Source organism: Aotus nancymaae, unplaced genomic scaffold, assembly GCF_030222135.1.
Source record: "Aotus nancymaae isolate 86718 unplaced genomic scaffold, 86718_ANA_hifiasm-v0.15.2.pri h1tg000029l, whole genome shotgun sequence".
NCBI classification, from domain to species: Eukaryota; Metazoa; Chordata; class Mammalia; order Primates; family Aotidae; genus Aotus; species Aotus nancymaae.
The window spans coordinates 28,790,399-28,810,742 of record NW_026988442.1 but is presented as its reverse complement, the minus strand read 5'-3'; positions in this window follow the sequence as shown (position 1 = coordinate 28,810,742).

The window sequence follows — 20,344 nt, the reverse complement described above, 5'->3', positions numbered from 1 at the left end:
CTGTGCTGTGTGTACCTGGTTTCCATCTAAAGCACTGAACAAGAAAGATATTAAATCCCTGCCTTCATGAAGCCAACATTCTGGGAAAGAGGAGTGGATAGACAGTAAACAAGTCAACAAGTAAGTGAACTCCAGACAGTGCTGAGTTATGAAGGGAATAAACAGGGTGATGGGGTTGAGAGTGACCTGGGTAGAGGGTGAGGTCTTTTAATTAGATGATCAGGGAAGTGATCTCTGGGGAGGAAGTGATCTATGGGGTTGAGAGTGACCTGGATAGAGGGTGAGGTCTTTTAATTAGATGATCAGGGAAGTGATCTCTGGTTGAGCAGGGCTTTAAAAGAAGAGAAAGAGGCAGTTATAGCAAGAGCAGAGGGAAGAGAGTTACAGACAGAAGACACAGCAAGTGCAAAGGCCCTTAGGCAGGAAAGAACTTGGCTTGCTGGAGAACGTGAAAGGAAGCCAGTGTGGCTGAAGAGGAAGGGAGGAGGGAAGGCTGGAGAGGAAGATGGGCCTTGTAGGCCTATGTGAGGACTTTGGAGTTTTTGGAAACACAGCCAGAGGCCGCTGGAAGGTTTTCAGCAGGCAAGTGACATGTTTTGATTTATGTTTCTGAAAGTTACCCCTGGCTGCGTGTGAAGCAAATGTAGCAGCAAAAAACCAGCAAGGAAGTCGAGGGCGAGGACGGTGGCAGCCTGGACCAGGGTGGTGGCCATGGAATTACAGAGAAATGGACAACTCAGGACAAATTTTGGAGGTGGTGGGAGGGAAAGGAGGCCTTGAGCGTGATAACCTCACTTTGATGCTTGAACTACAGGGTGGTGTCACTGAGGACCAAAGACTGGAGTGTGGAGATGAGGAGGGAGGAATGAAATAAGTCGTTGGGGGAAACCAAGCTGTGGTTTTAGGATATTTCAAGTAGGTAATTAGACATTCAAGTCCAGAGCCCTGGAGGGAGATCAAGGATGCTGTGGGAGTCTGAGACGTATCAGAACACACGTTTGTTTAATGCCACGGAGTGGAACTGCCAGGAAGGAGGAGGAGGGGTGGGGCCCATGGAGCATCAAGTGTCAGGAACGGAGGCTGTTTCTAGGAGGATGTTTCAGGAAGGAGAGGGCAGTCAGCAGTTTCGGACGCTGCTGTGAAGTGGCTACGAGGATGGGATCCCATGGCAGGACCTGGCAGCAAGGATGGCAACGCCAGGAGCCATTCGGTGGCACAGAGGCTGGAGGCCTGCTCGAGGGCACCAAGAAGAGGGTAGTGGTGTGGAAGTGGGTCAGGGAGTATGCACCACTTCCACCGGAAGTCCAGCCATAGGCGGGGCGAAGCACTGGGCGCTTGTTGGAAGATGACGAGGGTCAAGGGAGCACATTGTAGGTTTTTTTTTTTTTTTTTGGCTTGTTTGTTTTTGAGACCGAGTCTCACACTCTGTTGCCGAGGCTGGAGTGCAATGGCATGATCTCAGCTCACTGCAACCTCTGCCTCCCGGGTTCAAGTGATTCTCCTGCCTCAGCCTCCTGAGTAGCTGGGCTACAGGCACCCGCCACCACGCCTGGCTAATTTTTGTATTTTTAGTAGAGACGGGGTTTCATTGTGTTGGCTAGGCTGGTCTTGAACTCCTGACCTCAGGTGATCTTCCCACCGTGGCCTCCCTAAGTGCAGGGATTACAGGTGTGAGCCACGGCACCCGGCCTCATTGTATGTTTTTAACACTGGAGATCCTGGGAGGAGGAGAAACTGAGGCTGCAGGAGAGAGGCAACTGGGTTCCATTATCACCAGCCGTGTGCTCACTATGAGACCTTGGGCACGTTACAGGGACATTCTGGGCCTCGGGTTTTGCATCCCTAAAATGGGCCACGTGGGCCCCAGGTGACTTGTATCTTGAGGTGGGCTCATCCTGGGTGGGAGAGGTCCCCAGGACAGGGCAGGCTCCAGAACAGAGGCAGCTTCCATTTGTGATTGTCCCAGGCTGTCCCCAGGAGGCCATCAGGCCCCACCAGATTCACTTTGCTGCACTGACAATCCTCCCTTGCTCCGAAGTTCATGATCAGGCCTGGCTGGTCCCTTGAGGCTCAGTCCTGAATGCTGTACTTTACTGGGGGGCTGGGGAGAACTAGAGCTTTAGAATCTGAGGTCCCGGCAAAGGGACTCTGGAATGACACGGACTTGGATTTCACCCTGGCTTTGCCACTTCCTGGCTTGGGAACCTTGAACAAGGCCTTTACTTTTTTTTTTTTTTCTTTTTTTGAGATGGAGTCTCCTTGTATCACCCAGGCTGGAGTGCAGTGGTGGTCTCAGCTCACTGCAACCTCCGCCTCCCGGGTTCAAGCTATTCTCCTGCCTCAGCCTCCCAAGTAGCCAGGACTACAGGCTAATTTTTGTATTTTTAGTAGAGACGGGGTTTTACTATATTGGCCAGACTGGTCTCAAACGCCTGACCTTGTGATCCGCCTGTCTTGGCCTCCCGGAGTGCTGGGATGACATGCATGAGCCACTGTGCCCGGCCAGGACTTTACCTCTTTAGATCTTAATTTCCTCATCTGCAAAATGGGGATCACCATGCATCATCATCATCATCATCCATTATTAAGAAGATTAAGTTAGATAATAGCTGTAGAATGCCTAGCACATATTAAGTGCTCAATAAATGCTAGCTGGCTTGCCCTATCTATCTTGCTTATAGAAGCTGAGTTCTGCTTAGGAAGCTCTCTCTTCTTGTGTCCTGTTATCTGGGTGGAGCCTGGGCCCCTGGAGTTCTGATGGGGTAGGCTTGGCCTCTGCCACACCCACAGGAGTCTAGTCCTGTGAGGCCCACAGCTTCCCCACTGCCTGCATTTATCTGTCCTGCCTTTCTGCCCTCTGTTCTAAACTCAGTATCAGGAACTGGCCAGGATTCTACCCAGCACAAAGGGAGGAGCACTGCGGCCTGGGGCTTGGGCCAGGCAGCAGGGGCACTGCAGGCCAGGGAGGGCAGGGGACTTGCCCAAGACCACACAGCAAAGGGAGGAGGGCAGATCTGGGGTTTGTTTGTCACTCTGGCTTCTTCGGGACATCTAGTTCAGGCATCAGTGGCTGTGCTTGGCAGTTGCTGGGCAGGGCACCAAGGACGGACCCTGGGGCGGCTCCCAGCCATGGGAGGTTAGCTCCGGCCAGGCCTGGTGACTCAGCAGACCCGCTGATCAGGGCCTGGTCATGTTCCCCACAGTCCCACGGTGTAGGTCCTTCATGCCTGCCAACACCCAGTGTCACCTAGGTCGCAGGGCAGGGCTTAGCAGATGGGGACCTGTGCTGCCTCCAGCTGGCATCGTTCAATCCTCTCCAGCCCTGCAGATCCCACAGCCCAGTGGGCTGGGGCTGAATCCTGGCACAGTCTCTACGCAGCTGCATGACCTTAGGTAAATCATTCAGTCTCTGCTCATCAGTTTCCTCATCTGTGAAATGGGGATGATAATAATACCTACACTCTTTGATAGGATTTAAAATGCAACTGGCTGGGTGTGTTGGCTCATGCCTGTAATCCCAGCTCTTTAGGAGGCTGAGGCAGGAGGATCGCTTGAGTGCAGGAGTTTGAGACCAGCCCTGGCAACATAGCGAGTCTCCATCTCCACAAAAAATAAAAAAATTAGCCATTTTTGGGGTGGCACGTGCCTGGAGTCCCAGCTACTCAGGAGGCTGAGGTAGGAGGATCTCTTGAGCCTACTGGGTCGAGGCTGCAGTGAGCTGAGATTGCACCACTGCACTCCAGCCTGGGTGACAGAGCAAGACCCTGTCTGGAAAAAAAAAAAAAAGCAAAAAAACCACTAAACCCTCCGGAGGCTCCTACTGCACTTGGAAGAAAGCCCTATTCCCTACCCGCAAGGCCTTGAGGAGTCCGCCTCATCTCCACGGGCCTCCCAGCCCAACTCTCCCTTTGTTTTCTCTCTTCCAGCCGCTCTGGCCTCCTCACTGTGTCTCCGTCTCCCTGAGCTCATTCCTACTCCAGACATTCAGCTTTGCTGGTCTCTCTGTGTCCAAGTCCCTGGAGGTGCCCTGTGCTATGTGGGTGAAGAAGGGCAAAAATAAGAGCAGCTTTTACTAGCCAGTTTCTCATTCACTCATTAATGCATTTCTTCATTTAAATTTATTTCCCTGAGCACCTACTGTGTGGCAGACCCCAAGGTAGGTGCTGGGGATGAAATTGTGGAGTATCCTGGCTCTATCAACTCTCAGGGTAGGAGGGTCCTGACCCTTGGCTTCCGAACCTTCAATAGCTCCCTGTTGCCCCAGGCCAAAGTCCACTCTTCTTACATGGGTCCTGCTGGCTGTGTTAGGAGCTCTCAGGGTCCTGGAGGCCATTGCCACTGCTGCCGAGTTGTTTTATATTCTCAGGGTTTCTGCTTCTGCTGCCCCCCACCCTGACACCTGGCTGTGCTCACACAAACACGCAGGGGTTGCCCAGATTCCCCCTGGCTCTTCCTGGCCCTGCCCACATCCACCTTCCCTGTCAAGCTTGGGTGGATGTTGATGCTTTCTCAGTCCAACATCATTTATTTATTTATTTGAGACAGGGACTTGCTCTGTCACCCAGGCTGGAGTGCAGTGGTACAATCTCGGCTCACTGTAGCCTCAACCTCACAGACTCAAGCGATCCTCGTATCTCAGCCTCCCGAGTAGCTGGCACTCCAGGCACGCACCACCATGCCTGGCCTGCGTCATTGTTTCAGGCCCTCAGCCTATGGGCCATTCTTTGTAGAAATGGTCTCTCATCAGGACGTCATCAACTCCGTAGCCTAGTAGGGATGATCTCGTCCCTGTTTCACAGATGAGGAAATCAAGGCACAGAGAGGTTAAGTAACTTGCCCAAGGACACAGAGCTAGTATAGGGGACTTGAGCCCAGCAGGCTGACCCCAGGTCTGCGTTCTTCACATTTCTGCTCTGCTAGCTTCACTATTCAGCTGGGCCTTTCCAGAAATGATTCCTATTATCAGCCTGGGAACATGCCTCATGCCTCCCACCTGCCCATGGAGGGAGGCCCAGCTCCTGCTAGTTTGCAGCCACCCCTCCCCTGCTGGCTCTGCAGATCTGCTTCAGCTGGGAGGCCTGCGCTTTCCTCGGCCTGCTCTTCCCAGGCTGCCCTCCAAAGCCCTGGAACATTCCATAATCTCCGTGCTGGGGCCTCTGTGCTGGGTGCTTTGCAGTCACTGCCCTGTGTGGGGCTCTCATTATCCCCATCTGATGGATGGGGAAACTGAGGCTTGGACAAAGGCGATCGTACCCACCCCACACTGGAAAGCAGGAGATCTGTGGAACCCAGGTCTGTCTGACCGAAACCCCAGCCATGCTCACCTGCGCATCTCCATGCTTAGTGTCATGATAGCGACCATGAAAGCTGACTACTATGGCCGACCACCACTACTGACCACCACAGATGGCAACTCCAGCCAGCCACCATAGCTGACTGCCGGAGCTGACCACCTGCTGTTAAACACCTGCTGGGTCAGGCCTGCTTCCTGCCACTCTACCCAGGCAGTTTCACACCATCGCTGAAAGGTCGCTTCTATGTTTCACCCCATTTAATTAGTTTATTTATACATTCATTCACTTATTCATTCATTTATTTAGACAGTGTCGCTCTGTTGCCCAGGCTTGAGTACAGTGGCGAGATCTTGGCTCACTGCAGCCTTGATCTCGGGCTCAAGTGATTGTCCCACCTCAGCCTCCTGAGTAGCTGGGACTACAGGCATGCACCACCATGCCCGGCTAATTTTTGTATCTTTTGTAGAGATGGAGTTTCACCATGTTGTCCAGTTGGTCTCAAACTCCTGGACTCAAGCGATATACTCACTTTGGCCTCCCAAAGTGCTGGGATTACAGGCATGAGCCACTGCACCCGGCTTTCACCCTGTGTTAGAGATGAGGGAACTTAGGCTCTGAGAGGGAGCATGACACGACCAAGGTCACCGTGCTAGCAGGAGGCAGGGCTAGACTTAGAATCAGACTGCAAAAGCCTCAGACGGCTACCTGCATGTCCCAGTGACCAAGCCGCCTGCGTTTCCTCCCCACCCCAGGGAAACCTGAGTCTCCTGAGAAGTTCTGGCCTTTCTACTGTCTCCACTCAAAGCTCCTTGGGAGTTGAAAAGAGGGAGCTGCCTTGGGCTTCCGGCTTGGGCTGCCCTGGGCCCTTCCCATGTGGCTGTCAATGGGCCTTTGTGTGTCCAGCCTGCCCGGCTCCTGTCCACACCACATGGCTTCTCGATGACTTGGGCCACTCTTCCGGCAGCTGTGTGTAGCCTGGGGACTCATCACCCACTAGGCAGGACACTCTAAGGGCTCTAAGGCAGGGACTTGAGCAGCCCCTAGGCCTGTTCCCTCTGCCAGGAAAGACCTTTCTTCAATTTCCGCCGTGATCAGCAGCATCTGTCCTTCAAGGCACAACTCAAATGCCACCACTTCAAAGAGGTGCCCATCTGGCTCACTAGAAGGTGCACTCCAAGAGGGCAGGGTTTGTGGGCTGGGTAGGGGAGACAGACAGTAAAGAAGCTAACATTAGTCTAGGTGCAGTGGCATAATCCCAGCACTTGGGGAGGCGGAGGCGGGACGATCACTTGAACCTAGGAGTTTGAGACTAGCCTGGGCAATATAGTGAAACCCTGTCTCTACTAAAAATAAAAAAATAAAAAATTTAGCTGGGTGTGGTGGTGCACACCTGTGGTCCCAGCTACTTGGAGGTGGAAGGATGACTTGAACCCAGGAAATTGAGGCTATAGTGAGCCAAGATTGTGCCATTGCATTGCAGCCTGGGTAACAGAGCGAGACCTTGTCTCCAAAACAAAACAAAACAAAACAAAAACCCAAAACGTAATAAATTAACATTTCAACAAGATCCTTTCAGGTCATTGAGTGGAGCGTGTCTAGGACGGTCTTTCTGGAGGTGGTGACATTTGAACAGAAACCTGGATGAAAAGGAGAAATCATATTGATATCTGGGGGAAAGGGGGTTCCAACCATAGGATCAGCATGTGCAAAGGTCCTGAGGCAGGAGTATGAGGAGCCAAGAGGGGCTGGTGTGTCTGCACAGGGTAAGTGAGGGCCAGAGTGGGGAGAGAAGAGGTCTGATAGGGACGGGGCAGGGACAGATCAGATAGGGCCTTACAGGTCCTGTGGAGAACTTCGGCTTTGACTCTGAGTGACAAGAGCTCCAAGGCACAGCATCATCTGATGTAGGTTGAACTATATGGGGGCAAAACGGGAAGCCCGAAATTTATTTGTCCAACCGGATGGAGCCGCCACTGTGTTCCAGGTACACTCCTGGCTCTGCAGATTCAGCAGCAATTTAGACCGAAGTCTCTGGCCTTGCGAAGCTCACATTCTCAAGTTGGGAGCCTGATGATCAACCCGAGAAATGAGTAAAATAATTAGTGTAACAGCCATGATATGGAGAAAACATAAGCTGGGAAACGTTGGGGTTCAGATGTGCTTGGCACAGGCAATGTTCATGCGGCAGGTGCTATTCGCCCAGCCTGTGACCCCCTAGAGGGAGCAATGGTCTTGCCCTGGCTTGGTCTCAGACCCCATCTTGGTGCCTGGCTCCAAAATGGACTCCTGTCTCATTCTCCATATGGGGAAACTGAGGCTCAGAGAGCTCTTGTGTCTTGCCCAAGGACACACAGCTAATAAACAGCAAACCTGGAGGCACCAGGGCTCCCCTCCCCCGTGGGGTGGATGCACTTGGTTCTGGTGTTCTACTGTCCTGAGTGGCTGCCTCGTGATCATCTGGGGGCCAGCTTTGTCTGGGCGCATGACTCCTGCTGGTGCACGTCGCTCGGGACAGGCGACAAGCCACCCCTGTGAACCCCTGCGGAGCCCAGGTGCAGGCACACTGTAGGCGCTGGCACACAGTAGGCACAGGCACACAGTAGGCGCTGGCACACAGTAGGCGCTGGCACACAGTAGGCACAGGCGTACAGGCGCTGGCACACAGGCGCGGGCACACTGTAGGCGTGGGCACACAGTAGGCGCGGGCACACAGTAGGCGCCAGAACACAGTAGGCGCTGGCATACAGTAGGCGCAGGGCACACAGTAGGCGTAGGGCACACAGTAGGCGCAGGGCACACAGTAGGCGCTGGCACACAATAGGAGCTCAGTAAATGAATGGTTCAGCAGGCCATGGCTCCGACTGCCGTGGGGGCGATTTTCCCCTCCAGAGGGCTCCTGGCAATGTCTGGTGACAGTTTAGCTGTCACATGGCGCGGGTGGGGAACGAGGGAGGCAACAAACTTCGACTGAGCGGTGAGCGGAGGCCAAGGGTGCGGCTAAGCGTCCTGCTTCGCGCAGGGCAGCTCATCCTGAGGATGACCCGGTCCCTGCGAGTCCCAGGTGCGGCTGGGACGCCCCCTGGCGGCTGCACGGGGCATCGCAGCAGTCGCGAGGAGCCTGGCTTTGGGAAAGGTGGTTCCTGCAGCACCTGCGTGGTGATGACACCGGCAGCATGATAGCCGCACCGCGAGCGTGTGCCACTCAACGACAGGGTAAACCCAAACTCCATGTCCACACTGCCGGGCAACTCAGGGTGAATGCATCAGCAACCTAGTCCTTTTCTCCCGCAGAAACTTGCCCTGCCCACACAGCCTGCGTGGCCTTAAGGCCAGCCAGCTCCACCCTCCCCAGAGACTGTCTGCCACCCCTATGTCCCATCCACCAGCTAATCCTGTCGGTTCCACCTTCAGGATACATCCAGACTCTGTCTCCCCACTCCACGGCCCCACCAAGCCCAGCCGGCATCCTGTGTGCAGTCACCTCCACCCTGGGTCCTAACAGTCTGGCCTCCTCGTGGAGTGCTCCTGTAAGAGCCTAAGTCAGGCCACACGCCTCTGCTCAGAACCCTCCATGGCTCCCACCTCACTCACAGTGAGAGCCAAGGTCTCTAAATGGCCCTCAAGGCCTCACCCCATGATTTAAAATTGAAACACAATCCAGCCAGCCCCACCCTCTCATTCTTCTGTGCCTTTTTTTTTTGAGACAGGGTCTCACTCTGTCACCCAGGCTGGAGTGCAGTGATGCGATCTCCGCTCACTGAAACCTCCACCTCCTGGGCTCAAGCGATTCTCATGCCTCAACCTCTGGAGTGGCTGAGATTACAGGCGCACACCACCACACCCAGCTAGTTTTTGTATTTTTGGTAGAGATGGGGTTCCACCATGTTGGCCAGGCTGGTCTCAAATTCCTGACCTCAAGTGATTCGCCTGCCTCAGCCGCCCAAAGTGCTGGGATTACAGGCGTGAGCCACCATGCCTAGCCTTTTTGAGACAGGGTCTTGCTCTGTCACCCAGGCTGGAGTTCAGTGACACAATCATGGCTCACTGCAGCCTCAAACTCCTAGGCTCAAGCAATCCTCCCATTTCAGTCTCCTAAATTGGTGGGACTACAGGTGTGAGCCACCACGCCTGGCTAATTTTTTGTATTTTTAGTGGAGACGGGGTCTTGCTATGTTGCCCAGGCTGGTCTCAAACTCCTGGGATCAGGTGATCCTCCTACCTCAGCCTCCCAAAGTGCTGGGATTACAGGTGTAAGCCACTGTGCACAGCCTATACTCTATTTTTATATACAGCAAGAATCACTGAGTGCCATTTTACTTATTTGTCTTGCTTATTGCCCATCTCCTCCGTGTGAGCAGCTGCTGGGGGCAGGGATGGGCTGTCTTTCTGGTCACTGGCATCTCTCCAGCACTCAGCACTGTGTCTGGCACTCAGTAGGTGTTCAACTAATATTTGTTGGATGAATGGATGGGTGGGTGGATGGTTGGACGGATGGATGGACAGACGGATGGATGGATGGATAGATGGATGGATGGATGGTTAGATGGATGGATGGGTGGATGGATGGATCTGTCAATAGCAGCAGAGCAATTAAAGAGCACAAATCCCAGCCTCACACTAGAACTTTGTGGGTTCTGGTTCCACCTCCACCACCTAGAAGCTGTGCAACCTTAGATGGCTAGATGACCTCTCTGGGCCTCAGCTTGCTAAGAGAAATAAAAAGAGCACCAATCTTGTGTTCTGACAACATTAAATACCTTAATCCATGTAAACCCTCAACTAAGCCTGAGCTCAGGCACACAGTAGGTGCTTAGTAAACATGTGCAGATGAACAGTCACCAGGGCGGTGATTCTGACTGCTCTGTGGTAAGCAGTAGGTGCTGCATAGGGACAAGTGTCTTACTTTAGTCACTGTTCCCAGCCTTTCTCCTCCTCCGCTCTCCACCCCTAAACCCCTGAAAGGTAGGGGTCATGTCTCAGTCATCTTCAGTCCTTTGCACATAGTAGGTGCTTATTAAGTGCTGGCGTTGAGGGGAGGACACTGATTTTTGTGGAATGCCTTCTGTTTGCCCTGCAAACTGAGAGGCAGATTTTCCTACCCCACCATAATTACAGGTGAAACCGAGGCTCAGAGACCCCTGAGAGCAGAGGGAGGGATGTCATTCTGCAGAGCGACCAGCAGGGGGCGAGCGGGACTGCTCTGTGGCTCTGCAGGTTCAGCAGCAAGCAACTTAAATACCTTCATTTACTGAGCGCCAACAGCGTCAGGTGCGCTGCTCTGAGAGTGAACACTGCCTTACAATTTGCACTGTAGGCACCTCGCTTCTCTCACCTTAGTACCAGCCCCGGTCGGAAGGGCCCTGTCGTACCAGGACACGCCTTTCTTCTGCCTTGCATCGAGCGTTTATGCTCTCCCAGGCGCTGTGCTAAGGGCTTCCCACGTGTATTAGCACATGTGGTCTTCATGACAACAGATGTGCGGCAGGTCCTGTTACTGCCTCCTTTCTGCAGAGGTGGTAACTGAGTCCAGGGGAGGTCACCAGCCAGAGGTAATACTGTTTCACCATTGCATGCTCGGGGCAGGAAGGCAGATCTCACGCCTTCGGATCTCATGCCACAACTGTGTTAAACATGTGTGTGGTCTCGTCTGCAGAGGGGTGCATGTATCTGCATGAAAGGGAAGCAGACATTTGTGACCAAGAAGGTGGACTGTGGCAAAGCATAAGAATTTGTCTAAGTTATTACTTCCATGGCCTCTCCATGTCAGAGAAGCGGGGTGCTGGGGGAGCCCAGAAGGGGAGAACTTGGTCCAGCCTCAGGGGATGCGCCTGCAGCAGAGGGAGAAGCCCATCTGATGTTTTGGGGAGGAATCATGGCTACCAGGTGGAAGCAGGAGGACATTTCAGGCTGGAGAAAAAAATGGGTCCAAAGGCCCTGGGGCTGTTCAGGGAACCCCAGTAGCTGAGTCTGACTAAAGTGGAGTGAAAGGGAGGAGGGAGGCAGGATGAGGCAGACATATGGTGGGGCTTGATTCACTGAGACTTGGCAGAGGCAGAGGCAGAGCATGGGGTCAGAGCAGGGCATGCAGGACACTGAAGTCCTGGAAAATGGTCTACCTCCTGCGGGAACTTCAAAGGGCTATCAATATTCCCCTTTTCCAGTTGGACAAGCTCAGGGAGGTGACACAGCTTGCCCAGATGACCTGTACATGGCAGGCTGGGATTTAAACCTGCTCTGGGAACTTCTGCACTTTGCTGCTTTTTGAGAAAACACCATGAACTCAGAACAAGTCCATGAATTCTGACTGACTGAATGAATGTATATGTGGGTGGATAGCTGGGTGGATGGATGGATGGATGAATGAATGGATGGATGGGTGGGTAGATGGATGGATGGATGAATGGATGGATGGATGGATGGACAGACGGATGGACGGACAGACAGATGGACAGACGGACGAATGGACAGATGGGTGAATGGATGGACGGACGGACAGACGGATGGATGAATGGGTGGGTGGGTGGATGGATGGATGGATGGATGGATGGATGGATAGATGTGTGGATGGATGGATAGATGGGTGGATGGATGGATGGATGGATCTGTCAATAGCAGCATAGTGGTTAAACAGCACAAATCCCAGCCTCACACTAGAACTTTGTGGGTCTGGTTCCACCTCCACCACTGACAAGCTGTGCAACTTTGGATGGGCTAGGTGATATCTCTGGGCCTCAGCTTCCTAACAGGAATAAAAGTAGCACACATCTTGTTCTGAAAGCCTTAAATGCAACTCATGTGCCTGGCACTGGGCTGAGTGTTTTCTCAGCATTGTTTTATTGAATTCTCAGAAATCACAATAGGAATGAGGTGTTATCATTTTATTTTCTTTTACAGATAAAGCACAGAGCTCAGAGAAGGCAAGTGACTTGCCTAAAATCACAGAGCCCACAGAGTCACAGCCAGAACGGAAGCCCAGGCCCTCTGATCTGGAGTCTGCCCTCTTTACCGTGGCTCCTGAGTCTCCCAAAGTCTGGGCAGCTTTGGATTTTGTGCCATCTGTGTTTTGTCTTCCTTAAAATATCTTTTAAGTGGACTTTCTGCCCACATTTTTCTTTAACTAAACCTGTTTCTGCACAGAGGAAACTTTATATCATTAGCAAACATGGAAAAGCTGTATCATTTATCATGAAAACAATTATGAAAATAAGGCTGGGCACCAGGCGCGGTGACTCACACCTGTAATCCCAGCACTTTGGGAGGCCAAGGCAGGTGAATCACAAGGTCATGAGTTTGAGACCAGCCCGGCCAACATAGTGAAACCCCGTCTCTACTAAAAATACAAAAGTTATCTGGGCATGGTGGTACAGGCCTGTAGTCCCAGCTACTCAGGAGGCTGAGGCAGGAGAATCACTTGAACCCGGGAGACAGAGGTTGTGGTGAGCCGAGATCGCACCACTACACTCCAGCCTGGGCAACAAAGTGGGACTCTGTCTCAAAAAAAAAAAGAAAAGAAAAGAAAAGAAAGGCTGGGCAAGGTGGCTTATTCCTGTAATCCCAGCACTTTAGGAGGTCGAGGCAGGCAGATCACCTGAGGTCAGGAGTTCAAGACTGCCTGGCCTACGTGGTGAAACCCTGTCTCTACTAAAAATACAAAAATTAGCCAGGCATGGTGGCACACACCTGTAGTCCCAGCTACTCGGGAGGCTGCGGCAGGAGAATCACCAGGAGGCAGAGGTTGCAGGTTGAGCTGAGATAGCACCACTGCACTCAAGCCTGGGCAGCAGAGCGAGACTGTCTCAAAAACAAAATTATGAAAATAAGCACAAGAAATGCTAAAAATATCATGATATTCTTGCCAGTTGCTCTTGCTTGTGCAGTCTGGAGTCGGGGGCCTGTGAGAATTTTGTTAGAAAGAAGAGTTAGCAAGGTGATGGGGAGATGTTAGCAGCAGGGATTATTTTTTTTTTCTTGAAGTGCTCAGAGCAGCTGCAAGAGAAGCCCCGTAGGAAGAACTTCTGCTCTGTGACTCCATGCCCGGTGGGACCTAGAATAACCCACAGACCTCAAGTGTGGCAGCAGCTGGAGAGGCCTCTCAGCCCCAGGCCTGATCCTTCTTCTCAGCTGGCCTGGGGCTGTCCCACGCCCTGCATCAGAGTCCTTATCCGTGCGCCAGATGGGCAGGGCGATCCTGGCGGCAGAGCCATGCCCTCTCACCCTCTGCTTCTCGCTGGCAGAGGCCCCTCAAGGCAGGGTACACAGCTGGTGCTCAGCCAGGACTCTAGAGCCTGGGCTGCAGAGATTCAGCATTTGGTGGCTGGTTTTATTTTTCATTTGTTTTGTTTTTAACAGAAAAATGTTCCCTGCACCACCAACTCTTTCCTGGGCAGGGTTGGGAAACCATTTCCAGATGGGAAATAATTTTAGGGAAGAGGAACAACTAAGATTACAGGCCATTCTGCTGCCAGCTCCCCTGGGACAAGCCAGCGGCGGTCCTGGAACTTTCCCGAAGTGGGGTTGGTGGGTCTGGCTTGGGGAAAGAAGCCAGGATGAACTGTTGAGACGGATGTCCCTCGGGCTGTGCGTGTTCAGGCCTCGTGGGCATCTCCTGATGGCCTTGGCGACTGCGTCTGGGGGCTGCTTGCCGATACCAAACACTCACCTATCCCCATTCAGTTCTCACCATGACCCCTGAGGGCAGAAGCATGGAAATAAGGATCCAGCTGCCATTTTGCAGAAAATCCCAAGGACAGGACATGCTGAACCATGACACAGCACTGTCATCAGCCTATCCCAGACCCAGGGATCTCTGAAGGTTAGACGGCCCAGGTACTGCAGCAGATAAACTGTAAGGAAAAGAAAGGGATGGAGGAGGAATAGAAACTAAGAGAGACTTAAAAGACATCAAGTTTGTAAAAAGTGGGCAAGATATAATATAGTGTCTATGGCGGCTCCCAGGGTTGGTAAAATGAGAAAGAAACACGAGTGATATCCATGAAACTTAGGGTAGTGGTGACTTTTGGGAGGAGGGCAGGGCTTTGTGAGGACAGGGTTTCTGCAGGGGCTTCTAGGGGTAGCAGGCAAAGTTACATTTCTTGACCTGGCCGGGGTCACAAGGACGTTTAGTTGCCTTATAACAATTATTGGATGTGCTTATGCTGTGTGTTTTTTTTTGTATCTGTAACTGTTCTATTTTTCAAAAAACCTCAGGTTTGAAAAACAACAATAACACAATATCCCCCATGCAGAAGAAGAAGGGGAGGCTTGGAGGATTGAAGTGGTTCTTCCATGAGGAGTGAGTGGGGAGCTGGAATCTGAACCAGCTTATAAGCCACAGCCTGTTTATTCATTCAACAAATATTTGCCCAGCCCCAAGGCTGTGCCAAGGACTGAACTAACGGTGAGTGAGAGAGACATCCTGTCTTCGCGGGGCCCAGAGGCTCAGTCACTGGCCAGGTTAGAGAACCTTGACACCTTCCTGCTGGGACACCTGACATGTACCTTGGAGGAGCTGCATCTTGGGGATAGATGGCCGAGCTCACAGGATTTAAATGAAATCTCCAGGGGCTAAAAGCAGACATGAGTTGGAAATTGTAGTGTGACCCAGTGCCAGAGGTAGAGTTTGCCCACCATGGGTAGGATCAAAGGAACTTTTTTAAAGACTTATAATTTTGATGGCTGGGTGCAGTGGCTGATGTTTGTAATCCCAGCACTTTGGGAGGCTGAGGCAGGCAAAGCACTTGAAGTCAGGAGTTCAAGACCAGCCTGGCCAACATGGTGAAACCCTGCCTCTCCTAAAAATGCAAAAATTAGCCAGGCATGGTGGCAGGTGCCTGTAATCCCAGCTACTTGAGAGGCTGAGGCAGGAGAATCGCTTGAACCTGGGAGGCAGAGGTTGCAGTGAGCTGAGATCATGCCACTGCCTCAGCGACAGAGTGAGACTCTGTCCCTATCCCCGCAAAGAGAAAAGAGAATCCAACGTCTACGTCTGAACTTGAGCTCAGACATATAAATTATCCCCTTGTAGTATGTAGCCACAGGGCTGGGCGCAGTGGCTCACACCTGTAATCCCAGCACTTTGGGACGGCAAGGAGGGCCGATCACAAGGTCAGGAGTTCGAGACCAGCCTGGCCAACATGGTGAAACCTTGTCTCTACTAAAAGTACAAAAGGTTAACCGGGCATGGTGGCGGGGCCTGTACTCCCAGCTACTCAGGAGGCTGAGGCAGTAGAATTGCTTGCACCTGGGAGGCAGAGGTTGCAGCCAGCCGAGATCACACCATTTCACTCCAGCCTGGGTGACAGAGCGAGACTCTCTCAAAAAACAAACAACAACAACAAAAAAAAAAAAAAAAAAAAAAAAACCATGTAGCCACAGGCCTGACTTCACTTTCTTTCTTTTTTTTAGACAGGGTCTCACTCTGTCTAAAAGAGAGTAGTGGAGTGGTACAATCCCAGCTCACTGCAGCTTTGACCTCCCAGGCTCAAGTGATCTTCCCACCTCCGCTTTCCAAGTAGCTGGGACCACAGGTGCGTGCCACTACACCTGGCTAATTTTTAAATGCTTTTTGTAGAGATGAGGTTTTGCTACGTTGCCCAGGCTGGTCTCGAACTCTTGGGCTGAAGTGATCCTCCCATCTCAGCCTCCCAAAGGGTTGGAATTATAGAAGTGAACCACTGCATCCAGCCCTCACTTGCTTTAAATTAAAGTCTTTAACCAAACAAGGAAAAGTGAACCCAGGTTGGTGGGCTGAGCCCATCCCTAGCTCCAGAGATGAGCACTTGGCCAATTAGAGCTCAGCCTCTGGTGGCCACGGAAATTGGTAACAGATGGGACGTGACCCAAGCCAGCAGGAACGTGGGCCTCTTCTCAGGAACTCTTTAGGTGTGCAGGGAAGAGGCTGTATTTGCTGGAACAGCCATAGCAAAAGACCACAGACTGCGGCTTAGGCAGCACAGTTATTTTCTCACAGTGCTGGAGGCTGGAAGTCCCAGCTCGCCATGCAGCTGGCAGGGTTGGTTTCCATCAAGGCCTCTCTCCTCGGTCTGCAGTTGGTGGCCCTCTTGCTGCCTCTGCACGCGATCATCCCTCTGTGCATGAGCGCTCCTGGGATCTGTTCTTCTTTTTTTTTTTTTTTTTAGATGGAATCTCACTCTGTTGCCCAGGCTGGAGTGCAGTGGTGCGTTCTTGGCTCACTGCAACCTCCACCTCCTGCGTTCAAGCAACTCTCCTGCCTCAGCCTCCCAAGTAGCTGGGACTACAGGTGTGTGCCACCACACCCAGCTAATTGTTTTGTTTTTGTTTTTTTTGTATTTTTAGTAGAGTTGGGATTTCACTGTGTTAACCAGGATGGTCTTGATCTCCTGACCTCGTGATCCACCCGCCTTGGCCTCCCAAAGTTCTGGGATTACAGGTGTGAGCCACTGTGCCTGGCCGGGTCTGTTCTTCTTATAGGGACACAAGACAGATTGGATTAGGGCCCACCCTAACACCCTTATTTTTACTCAACCACCTCTTTAATGACCTCACCTCTAAATGCAGGCACATTTTGAGGTCTTGGGGGTTGGGACTTGAGCATATGCATTTTGAGGGAACACGATTTAGTCCATCATAGAGGCCTTCTCTTTCCACTGAAGTTACTGTTCGGGATGAAAGCAGGCCCTGAAATGTTTCCATGACAACAGGATGCCCAGAGGTGGGCTGACACAGGGTGCTCCCTGGATGACCCCTTGCAGGAAGGAGGCTGCCTTCCTGGGGCTGGGACATAACTCCACCAGCTTCCTAGGGCCATGAGGAAGGGCGCCTCTCACCAGAGTGGCAAAAACAAGAACGTGCACTTCTGGCATGGATGCGGGGAAGCGGGCAGTCTCTTTCCCTTTTGGCAGCCGTAACGATAATAGAACGGTACACCCGTCTTTTGATACGGCAGTTTCAGTTCTAAGAATCTATTCCCCCAAACCTGCTAGTGCATGCTTACAAACACACACACCTGAGGGGTTGCTCAGCACTGTGTTTTTGTGCTAGAGAAGGATTGGAAACGGCTTTCAGGGCCATCAGCAGGGCCATTGTTTTTTCGTCTGGAGAATCCATTACTTCACAGCTTCAAGCTGGGCATGGTGGCTCACACCTGTAATCTCAGCACTTTGGGAGGCCAAGGCAGGGATCATGACGTTAGGAGTTTGAGACCAGCCTGGCCAACATGTGAAACCCCATCTCTACTAAAAATACAAAAAATTAGCCAGGTGTGGTGGTGGGCACCTGTAATCTCAGCTACTCGGGAGGCTGAGGCAGGAGACTTGCTTGAACCTGGGCTGTGGAGGTTGCAGTGAACCGAGATCACGCCATTGCACTCTAGCCTGGGCGACAGAGCAAGACTCAGTCTCAAAAAAAAAAATCCCAGCTTTTGCAGCTTCCCAGCTTTTGCAGCCTTGGGAATGTGTTTGGGCCTTGTGGAGAAATGGGATAATGAGAGCACCCACCTGTAACATCGCTGTAACCAGTTGACTGGTTACTTCATTCAGGACCCTTGGCGTGCAGCAAGAGTTTCATGTGTGTGCACAGTGTGCTTTTACTTTTTAATTTTGATTACATTTTTTTGAGATGGAGGCTGTGTGCAGTGGTGTGATCTTGGCTCACTGAGACCTCTGCCTCCCGGGTTCTGCCTCAGCCTCCTAAGTAGCTGGGACTACAGGTGTGCACCACCATGCCCAGCTAACATTTGTATTTTTGGTAGAGATGGGATTTCACCATGTTGGCCAGGATAGTCTCGATCTCTTGGCCTCATGATCCGCCTGCCTTGGCCTCCTAAAGTGCTGGGATTACAGGTGTGAGCCACTGTGCTCAGCCTACAATTTTTCTTTAGATGCATATTCTGCATATGTATACAATATGCCTTTTTTTTGTTGTTATTGTTGCTTTTTTGTGAGATGGAGTTTTGCTCTCGTCGCCCAGGCTGGAGTGCAATGGTGCAGTCTTGGCTCACTGCAACCTCAGCCCCGCTTTCTGGGTTCAAGTGATTCTCCTGCCTTAGCCTCCCAAGTAGCTGGAATTACAGGTGCCTGTCACTACCACGCCCAGCTAATTTTTGTATTTTTAGTAGAGACAGGGTTTCGCCATGTTGACCAGGCTGGTCTTGCACTCCTGACCTTGGCCTCCCAAAGAGCTAGGATTACAGACATGAGCCACTGCACATAGCCGCCCACTGACGTCTTGACCTGCTCATCACCTGGGATCACCCAGAAGACAGGAAGACCCAGGCCACAGAGAGAATTCTGCAGATATCATAAGCCGCACAGCCCTGAGCCACTGATCCTTCTCTCTGGGTCTTGGCTTGGGTCTCCTCCAGAATCGGACACTTAGAGGGTTCGAGGGCAGGGAGCTTAGCTGGGAGATGATCCTGGAAAGCTCTGAGAGCAGAAGGGAGGGGGCAGCTGGTACTGCTGGGTGTGTAGATGAGCAGGTTCTCACTTGGGTAACTGGGCCTCTGGGTGGGGGCGCAGAGTCCACCTCAGGGTTGCTCCTCCCCAGGCCCCAGGAAGCTGGAGGATTTAGCAACACCCCCGTCCAGCCAGCACAGGCCAGAGAAACACTGCATGAAAACAGAAACCTCTCCCCTGGATATTATCCCACCAGCCCAGAGCTGCCAGGTCTCCAGGCCTCCACCCTCGTCTGGATGGAAGAAGCCATCTGCCTGGAGAGGCCCTGTCTGCCTGGAAGGAAACTTCAAACGTGGCTTTGGGGGGATTCCAGAGACTGTTCCCGTCTGTGTGAGGAGGACCCTGAGTGCACAACATAAGGAGGACTTGCTGTGATTCAGGCCAGAGAAGGGGCTCACCTGAGAGTGGGGTCTCCTGACATCAGGCCCGGGCACCTGCTGGCCTCACCTCATCCCTGGCCCCGCCTGAGAGCAGGCCGAGGGATGATGAGATTAGAATTTTGGGAAGATCGCTCCGGCTGCTGGATAGACAAGGGACAGTTGTGGGGAAAGCGGGGAGGCAAGGGCAGAGTCAGGGAGGCCCGGGAGGTGGTTATTGCCATTGTCCATCCCTGCAGTGAGGCCCAGAGAGGTAGTGGGAGTGAGGGAGGCTGGGTGCGCAACTCTGGGGTGAAGGGACCTCCATTTTGCTCAGTGATGTACCCTGCCCTTCTCCATCTCATATAAGCTGGCAGATCACCTGAGGTCAAGAGACCAGGCTGGCCAACATGGCAAAACCCTGTCTCTACTAAAAATACCAAAAATTAGCCAGGCGTGGTGGTAAGCACCTGTACTCCCAGCTACTTGGGAGACGACTGAGGCAGGAGAATCGCTTGAACCTGGGAGGCAGAGGCTGCAGTAAGCCAAGATCGTGAGATCTTTTGAGTGTTCAAAATGTGTAGGACTCAGAGATAAATCTATTTTACAGGTGATGGAAGGGAGGCTCAGAGAGGGGGTGTGACCTGCCAGAGTCACACGGTCAGTGGCAGGGGCTGCATCTGAGCCACACTGACAATAGGGCGACGAAGTGAGACTCCATCTAAAAATAAAAACAAAACCAGAAAACCCCCATAGCATCACTGTCACATGTCAGGACAATCCATTGTTTTATTTTATTTTGTTTTATTTTCTCCTTGAGCCTCAATACCGGGGCCCATGACATATGTCCCTGGATGTATATGTGTCCTTGTGAAACAAACAGAATTATTTTATGATGAGTGTTCTGATTTGCAGAAAAGTTCTCCTGTTTCTCACCTGCTTTACCTGGCAGTCTGTTTCCCAGCTCTCTGCCTGTAGCTGTACGTGGCCCAGCATCTCTCCCCGTGCTCAAAAGCCACTTGTTTCAGTCTTTCTTTCTCGGCAAGCTGTTGCTCATGTCCTTTAGGGTGGAACATTTTTCAGTCATGAGGAAACTTGAGCCCTGAGTTGGTCTCCTTTGAAGCCAGGGAGACATGTGGGGCTGGAGGGAGAGCACCCAGCTGTCCAGTGACTCATCTGGGTCCTGCTGAGCCATGCAGGCAGGTCCCACATGGCAGGGCCACGCCTGGGCAGCCCCCCGCAGGCACTGCTGGCCCAGCCT